The 9,155-nt window shown below is 41.4% G+C and overlaps 1 long non-coding RNA gene across 1 annotated transcript; it reads right to left on the reverse strand.

Moving 5' to 3' along the window:
• Positions 1 to 730: 730 nt before the first annotated feature.
• Positions 731 to 7,312, reverse strand: LOC109199715 (uncharacterized). The gene is made up of 4 exons (XR_002060029.2): positions 7,212 to 7,312; positions 2,002 to 2,175; positions 1,649 to 1,822; positions 731 to 766 (listed from the first exon to the last, which is right to left on the reverse strand). It is a non-coding gene; the product is annotated as an uncharacterized LOC109199715 (long non-coding RNA).
• Between the last annotated feature and the right edge of the window lie 1,843 nt (positions 7,313 to 9,155).

Below are 9,155 nucleotides of genomic sequence, written 5' to 3' on the forward strand. Positions count from 1 at the left end.
TTTGGAGATTTGTATTGTAGCAAAATCTGAATCAGCAGTGGGAACGTTTGGATCCTGACCTGAGAGTTTCCAGTCTACAATGTGGACTCTGCAGTGCAGCAGACAGAAACTTCACTCCTGAATCCTGCAGGTCATTATTACTCAGGTCCAGCTCTTTCAGACAAGATGACTGGGAGTTGAGAACTGAGGACAGAGCATCACAGCTTCTCTTTGAGAGGTTACAGTCTCAGACCAATAGCAGTGGTTTTGTTTGTTAACTTCACCATTCACATAAAAGTTTGCCTCATCACTGAACATAATCTTCTGCGTGAACTGAGGGTCCTGTTTTAATTTTTGTTCTGCCCATTCTGCAAATTCTGCGTGCCGATCTGGGTCATCTGGTTGAGATGCTGCAGTAGCTGGAGTTTGTAAGGGTGCTAATATTGTGAGTAGCTAATATCCGCCGAAGGGATGTTCGACTTATGCCACTCTCCAGTGACATGCGGTAAGTGCTACGCTGTGGGCTCTTGCTGAATGAAGCTAGGACAGCCACTGATGTTTCTTCATTAGTGACAGTTCTCTTGCGTCCACATTTTGGCAAATCCAACACTGAACCAGTTTCACGAAACTTAGCAAGCAGTTTACTAACTGTAGCATGGGAGATGGGTGGTCTTGTAGGGTGTCTTGCATTGAAATCTGCCGCAATGACCCGGTTATTGCGTTCACCAGATATCAACAGAATTTCGATCCGCTCCTCATGTGTTAACCTCTTCCGACATGTCAATGGCTGTGAACAAAGAGAAACTTGTAAATAACTCATGAAGGAATAAAGTTACGTTCAAACCAAGCACACCATTGTTTTTCTTGTGACAACTTCCTATTGAAAAAACAAAAGTTGTATCCAAGATGGCCAACTTCTAAATGGCCACCATGGTCACCACCTATCTTGAGGAGTTTGCCCCCTCACATATACTAATGTGCCACAAACAGGACTTTAATATCACCAACCATTCCCATGTTATTACGGTGTATCCATATAAAAAGCCCACCCAGTAGAATGTGGGCATACACATAGATTTAACAATATTTATTCCTGTTTTCTTTTTTTTCCCAGTAATCCTTCATTCCTTTCTAAGACAGAACAACAATTGATGGCACTGACCTTAAAAAAGACACTTGTGGTACTTAGTGGTATTTTTTGGCAAAAGCCAATCAGACTCCATATGCCAGTTAGTGAGCTCTGGTTCCACTAGAGGTGGGGCACACTCATGAAGAATGTTTTTGATTTTTTTATCTTGTTTACACAATGGAGCAGGATGGTCTACTGACTGGTCTAGCTCTCCTAGTGTAACTATCTGTCTCCTTAAATCGTCTCCATGCTTGTGAGACTGTGCTTAGAGACACACCAAACCTTGTGGTGATGACACATATTGATGTGTCTTTATGGACAGGTTGGAGTAAAAGTGCAACCCCTGTGGGGTCCAGGTATCAACTCAGGCTACCATTATTGACTATGACCCTAACCAAACGCAACATTACAAAATCAGTCAGAAAGGATAGAGGGAGGAAATCTGAACATGTTCCTTTATTTTAATTTATTTTTTGAGTGGTGTATTCTTATTGGTCAATTCTGCCAGTTGACAAAGAACACAATATCACTTGATCTGACCTCAGAGTATTCACTTTACAGTTTGGACACCTCACTCCAGAAGACAGAAGCTTCACTGGTGAAGGCTGTAAGTCGTTGTTACTCAGATTCAGCTCTCTCAGACCAGATAACCCCGAGCTGAGAACTGATGACAAAGCTTCATAACTTTTCCCTGAGAGATTGCAGAGAGTAAGTCTGGGGGCAAAAAGTATTTTAAGAATCTTGTTTTCTTATTGGTTAGAAATGTGTCACATTACCATAATTTGTGAAAAATGCAACAGTAAATTGCAAATAAAGCTGACATTTATTGCCTTATAATTTTAACTGACTACTTCTATTAATTCAAAATAATTAAAAATATTACTTGATCTGACCTGACAGTCTCCACTGTACACTGTGGATACCCCACTGCCGCAGACAGATGCTTCACGCCTGAATCTTGCACGTCACTGATACTCAGTTCCAGCTCTCTCAGATTACAGGACTGGGAGCTGAGAACCGAGGACAGTGCTTCATAGCCACTCTTTGAGAGATCAGGAACACTCAACCTAAAATTCAAAGTTAAAAAAATCAGTGAGCAAATGTAACTTACTATTTATGAACAGTGTAGGGACCAGTGTTGGTCAAGTTACTTGAAAAAAGTAATCAGTTACTAATTACTGATTACTTCCAAAAAGTAATACCGTTGCTTTACTAATTACATATTTTCAAAAGTAATTAATTACTTAGTTACTTAGTTACTTTTTAAAAACACGATTTACAACCTGAATAGGTGATAAAGCAATAGATCTTTCAGCCCAATTCTACTTTTTCTGCATAATCCATCATACAAAATGTGATCAAATGGAAACGTCTCTTTTTAAAACTTTAAACTTTAAATCTTTTAACTTTATGCGTCAAGCAAAAACTTAATTATTTGCAACATTCTGTGACTGGAAAAAATTTGTTTAACATTTAAACCTATTTTCTGCACATTCCAGCAAATAAAATATTTCTTGTGTTTACACTAACTCTGTCAATTAGATGAAAGTAAAACACAGCAGAAAATAAATAAAATCAAAGACTAGCGGTCCTGTTGCTCTATTTTCACCTGTAAAGCAGGAGTGGGTTAGGCGGAGGTTTACCCTGGTGCAGGTGTGCCGCAGCGGTCAGTTGAAGAATCCGTGAGTTTCTCCGTGAATTTCACATTACGTCGTAGCGCACTCGCTGCTTGCTTGGAAGTTTAGGGGGGTTTTTTCGCTGTAAAAAGAAGTTTTCTTCCCACGCACAACGGGCACTAATGTTTTTGTCACTTTTTATGGAATCAAACTTAAAGTAAGGTCAGTACTTCCACGCTTTAAACAATGCATGCTCATACTCTCTTCCGCACTGTCCATTGTTGATCTGCACACAGCTGTTGTCACGAACATCGCACTCACTTACATCACTGTCATGAGACATTCTTGCAAAAAATAACGGTTTTAGTAACACAGTAATGCAGCCTTCTTACATGAAAGTAACGGTAATCTAATTACTGTTTTTGCAATAGTAATCCCTTACATTACTTGTTACTTGAAAAAACTAATCAGATTACAGTAACGCGTTACAAGTAACGCATTACTGCCCATCTTTGGTAGGGACTAACGCGTTATTAAGTAACGTGTTACAGTAACTACGTTATTATTGTGGTAACGAGCACGATAACTAGTTATTATGCCAAAATCAGGAACGCGTTAATCGTTACTGGGATTTAGATAGGCTCGTTATTTGTTACTTCATGTGGTGGCTATCGTGGAGTTTCCACAGATTCAGTAACACTAGCAAGTGGTGGAGGCCAGCAGGTAGATGAGGGAAAGGGGACACAGGAAGAGCAGCGACCCAGGGCAGCTGCCGGTCCGAGTGTCAGGTGAACTGAACTTCAGGTAAGAAGTTATGACCTGCAGTCTATCTGGGTCAGATATAAACCAAGTTTAGGTGTAGTTTATTTTCGTTATACTGACTTTTTCGTACTGCGTACTAGCTAGCATGACTGAGTTTCTGTACAGATGGGTGGGTGCTATGATGTTACTGATGTTGTACTTTATTTTCTTCATAAGGTTAATTATTAGTGTTGCCAACCGCCCCCCAAAAAACAGAATCGTCTCATATTCAGAGAAAATATTACGCGTTTCATATTGAGGTGAAAAGAAATGCAGTTTGTCCCGGACAGCTAGAATGGAAAAGATACAAAGCTGGAGTTATTCTGTGTCATTGCTGCACAGCTGCCTCTTCTTCTTTCATTCTCTCCCCCTCCCTCTCCTGTTTCTACTTCAATCATGAAATTGATCAATGATCAGCTGATCGGCTTTTCTCTCTTGTTTCTTTATCGCCCACTTTGCGCAGAAAAAGAACCCAGCGGAGGTCGCATTAAACAACAGCAGCATGTTTAAGCTTGATCAGTTGTTGTTAGAATTTATTTAATATTACTTTCTAGTATCAGCTGATGTTTGCTGGAGCCACAGCTGTAAAGCTGCTGGTCTTGATGTCGGTTTGGATATGTGGTGAGAGGGAAACATGAAGATGAAACCAGGAGATGTCCTTACTGAATCATCAGAGCTGAACAGGTGATAGAGAAACAGGTTTACCTTTTAGGTGACATAAATGAGTTGAAGGGAAGTTATGAGGCATCAAGCAAAAATTTAATTATATGCAACATTACATGCAATCTCTGACTGGAAGAAATTTGTTTAACATTTAAACCTATTTTATTCACATTCCAGCACATAAAATAAAATATTTTTTTGTGTTTACATTCACCCTTTCAAATAGATGCAAGTAAAAGACAGCAGAAAATAAATAAAATCAAAGACTAACGTGGGGTAGGCGGAGGTTTGCCCTGGTGCAGGTGTGCCGCAGTGGTCAGTTGAAGAATCCACAAGTTTCTCTGTGAATTTCCCATTATGTTGTAGCGGACTCGGTGCTTGCTTGGAAGTTTAGGGGTTTTTCTCGCTTTGCACAACAGACATTAATGTTTTTGTCACTTTTTATGGAACCAAACTCAAAGTAAGGTCACTACTTCCACACTTTAAACGCTGCACGCCCATACTCTCTCCCGCACTCGATATATTATCCATTGTTGATCTTCACACAGCTGTTGTCACGAATGTCGCACTCGCTTACGCCACTGTCATGAGAAATTCTTGCAAAAGAATCACGGTTTTAGTAACGCAGTAACGCAGCGTTCCGACCGGAAAGTAACGGTAATCTAATTACTGTTTTTGCAATAGTAATCCCTTACTTTACTCGTTACTTGAAAAAAGTAATCAGATTACAGTAACGCGTTACATCTCTGGTGGCAAGTAAGCAAGCTAGAAGACTGGCAATCTTGCTGGGTATCCAGTTACGGAAGCAACACATTAACAAGAGAATTCTGAGTAAAGCCAAAGTTACTTTCCCTAGTAACTAGTTACTTTGAAAGTAACAAGTAACTTGAAGTAATGGAGTTACTTTTGATAGAAGTAACTAGTAATGTAACGAAGTTACTAATTTAAAGTAACCCAACACTGTTTATGAATAACTAAACTTTTAATTCATGCAGGAATTTTTTCTTTAAAGAAATCTAGAAGGTTGATTCTGTTCATCTGGATGCAGCGTTTTCAGTGGGAGAAACATTTCACCACTAATCCAAGTGGCTTCTTCAGTCTCAGCTGACTGCAGGTTTCCCCAACCTTATATTAGTGATTTGCATAATCACTAAAACTAGCCCACTGAATGACAATATTAACATAATATGTTTTTTGCATTTGCATATTTGTATATTAATGATTAAAGAACTGACTTCAAAGCTCATTTAGTGGGCTAATTTCAGTCACTTGGATGAGTGACTACATCCAGAAGAGTAGAATCAACCATTTTAGATTTACTTAGCTGAATGATTGAGAATGCATCAAGCTGTTATAAATCTAGAATTTCCTCATTTAGAACAATTATATTTCTAAACAGAAACAAATGAGGAGCTGGTAGATGCATTTACACTTGTTTAATAGCTGCTAGTAGGAGCATACAGAGCAGTTTTCCAAATTACCTAAGACCTGAACTCTTTCATGGCATGCATTTTTAATTTCTCTTTGCTATTTGGGCTGATTGAGCCGTGATGAATTTAAAAACAAATAAGTATCTTTTTTACTGGATCTTGATCTACAAGGGCCTGATATCCACATATGAGGACATTTGCTTAAAACTTCAATAGAACAGTGGCAATATAATGTCCTCCTAAGTTGATACCAGGCCCTTTTAGAGCAGAATTTAGTATTGTGGTCTAGACAACCCAAAAGGTGATTTCCACATATGTGGATGCCAGGTCTTAGGAGGTTAAATATCTGTGATTATTCTAAATAATTAAACGCTACTGATCATGTACTGAACCTCAATGCAGTCTCTCACACATCATCCATTTATTTCTGGGTCATTCAATCTCAAAGTATCATCGGCCTTCTGCTCAACCATCTCTAATTTGCAGAAATCTCCGATGTTGTTCCTGGGATCAGCTGGAGCCACTTGCCTAGCTTGGAAGTCACTGCACCTAGTGCTCTGATTACCACTGGGACCACTCTTACCTTCATCCACCACATTTTCTCGATCTCTTCTCTGAGCCCTTGGTACTTCTCAAGCTTCTAATGTCGCTTTTTCCTGATGCTGCTGTCATTTGGTTTTTGCTACCTCCATCAATACGGCCATCTTCCTCTGCTTGTCCACCACTATTATGTCCGATTAGTTAGCCATCACAAATTTGTCCGTCTGTATCTGGAAGAATCTTAGCTCGGTATTTCTCGACCACCCTAGGGGCCATCAACCATTTTGACCTTGGGACTTCCAGGCCATTCTCAACACAGATGTTTCTGTGTACTATGCTGGCCTCTTGGCTATTGTGTTTCATGTATGCCCTGCCTGTTTCGCTCTTGTACCCAGCTTTTATATGCTGGATTGTCTCTGAGGCATCTTTACACAGCCTGCACCTGGGGTCTTGTCTGGTGTGATTGACCCCAGCCTCTATGGATCTTGCGCTCAGAGATTGTTCCTGTGCTGCTATGATTAGTGCTTCTGTGCTGTCTTTCAGTCCAGCTTTGTCCAGGTACTGGTAGGATTTCTGGATGTCAGCAACTTTGGCCCCCCATGCAGAGTGAGCCTACAGCAGACATGAGCCAGACAAATAAAAATAAAGGCATACCGACTCGGACATCACCCGGCTCAACAAGGTCGGCGTCAGGTGTTGAGGAACCAGGGCACCCTAATGAGAAGTGGGCAACTGGTACAAGAAGGCATCGGTGGGCTAGAGATGAAAATAGGGTGTTGTTGGAATGCTACTATGAAAGTAACCCTGACAGAAGGGGTTACATGAATAGGATGAGGGACCTATGGAATCTCTGATACCCAACATCCACTGTAACAGCAATCCCTTCTTTCAAATGTTGGAACACTGGGCTAATAACTTTTTCGTCATGAATGTGCTAGAGATTGACGAGGTACAACACGCATGCACACATTTCATTTTAGTTTTTTTAGTTTTTAGGGGGCCATCACACATTAAACTGATTAGAAGTAAAAGACTTATCACATATGTACTTACAGAGCTTTCTTGGATGCTTTGATCACTGGAAGCAGCCTCAGAAGAGCCTCCTCTGAAGCAGAGTATTTCTGCAGGTCAAACACATCCAGATCTTTTTCTGATGACAGTAAGATGAAGACCAGAGCTGACCACTGAGCAGGAGACAGTTTATCTGTGGAGAGACTTCCTGATCTCAGGGACTGTTGGATCTCCTCCACTAGAGAACGATCATTCAGTTCATTCAGACAGTGGAACAGATTGATGCTTTTCTCTGCAGACAGATTCTCACTGAGCCTCTCCTTGATGTAAAGGACTGTTTTCTGATTGGTCTGTGAGATACTTCCTGTCTGTGTCAGCAGGCCTTGTAGGAGAGTCTGATTGGTTTGTAGTGAAAGACCCAGGAGGAAGCGGAGGAACAAGTCCAGGTGTCCATTTGGACTCAGTAAGGCCTTGTTCACAGCACTCTGGTGGACAGATGGTTTAAACCACCATGAGATTGTTTGTTGTTCTTCAAGCAGATTGAGTCCAGAGTTGATGAAGGTCAGATAGACATAAAGAGCAGCCAGAAACTCCTGAACACTCAGATGGATGAAGCAGAACACCTTGTCCTGGTACAGTCCTCTCTCCTCTTTAAAGATCTGTGTGAACACTCCTGAGTACACTGAGGCTGCTCTGATATCGATGCCACACTCTGTCAGGTCTGATTCATAGAAGATCAGGTTTCCTTTCTGCAGCTGATCAAAAGCCAGTTTTCCCAGAGACTCAATCATCTTCCTGCTCTCTGGACTCCAGTGTGGATCTGTCTCAGCTCCTCCATCATACTTGACCTTCTTCAATTTGGCCTGAACCACCAGGAAGTGGATGTACATCTCAGTCAGGGTCTTGGGCAGCTGTCCTCCCTCTCTGGTTTCCAGCACATCCTCCAGAACTGTAGCAGTGATCCAGCAGAAGACTGGGATGCAGCACATGATGTGGAGGCTACGTGATGTTTTGATGTGGGAGATGATCCTGCTGGCCTGCTCCTCATCTCTGAATCTCTTACTGAAGTACTCCTCCTTCTGTGGGTCAGTGAACCCCCTGACCTCTGTCACCATGTCAACACAGTCAGGAGGGATCTGATTGGCTGCTGCAGGTCGTGTGGTTATCCAGAGGCGAGCAGAGGGAAGCAGTTTCCCCCTGATGAGGTTTATCAGCAGCACATCCACTGAGGTGGACTTTCTAGGGTCAGTTAGGATTGTAGTTTTGTGGAAGTCCAGAGGAAGTCGACACTCATCCAGACCATCAAAGATGAACACAACCTGGAAGTCTTCAAAGCTGCAGATTCCTGCTTCTTTGGTTTCAGTAAAGAAGTGATGAACAAGTCCCACCAAGCTGAACTTTTCCTCTTTCAGCACATTCAGCTCTCTGAAAGTGAATGGAAATATGAACTGGATGTCCTGGTTGGCTTTGTCTTCAGCCCAGTCCAGGGTGTATTTCTGTGTTAGGACTGTTTTCCCAATGCCAGCCACTCCCTTTGTCAGCACTGTTCTGATTGGTTCATCTCTTCCAGGTGAGGCTTTAAAGATGTCTTCTTGCCTGATTGTTTTTTCTGGTCTGTCTGGTTTCCTGGATGCTGTTTCAGTCTGTCTGACCTCATGTTCATCATTGACCTCTGCAGTCCCTCCCTCTGTGATGTAGAGCTCTGTGTAGATCTGATTCAGAAGGGTTGGGTTTCCTGCTTTAGCGATCCCCTCAAAGACAAACTGGAATGTCTTCTTCAGCGTAGATTTAAGTTTACGGTGACAAACAGCAGCTTGAAGTTCTGAATTACAGAAATAAAAAGACAACATCAAAAAATTATTTCCTAACCCAACAATTTATCTTTTCAGAAATGCTCTAGAGAATTTCCCTCCTCCTGATAACTGACTGAACAAATGTAGGGATCAGTTGAAACATTGTAAGTGTCTCATTCATCCAGCATCTTAA

This window comes from Oreochromis niloticus, unplaced genomic scaffold, assembly GCF_001858045.2.
Source record: "Oreochromis niloticus isolate F11D_XX unplaced genomic scaffold, O_niloticus_UMD_NMBU tig00001767_pilon, whole genome shotgun sequence".
Classification (NCBI taxonomy): domain Eukaryota; kingdom Metazoa; phylum Chordata; class Actinopteri; order Cichliformes; family Cichlidae; genus Oreochromis; species Oreochromis niloticus.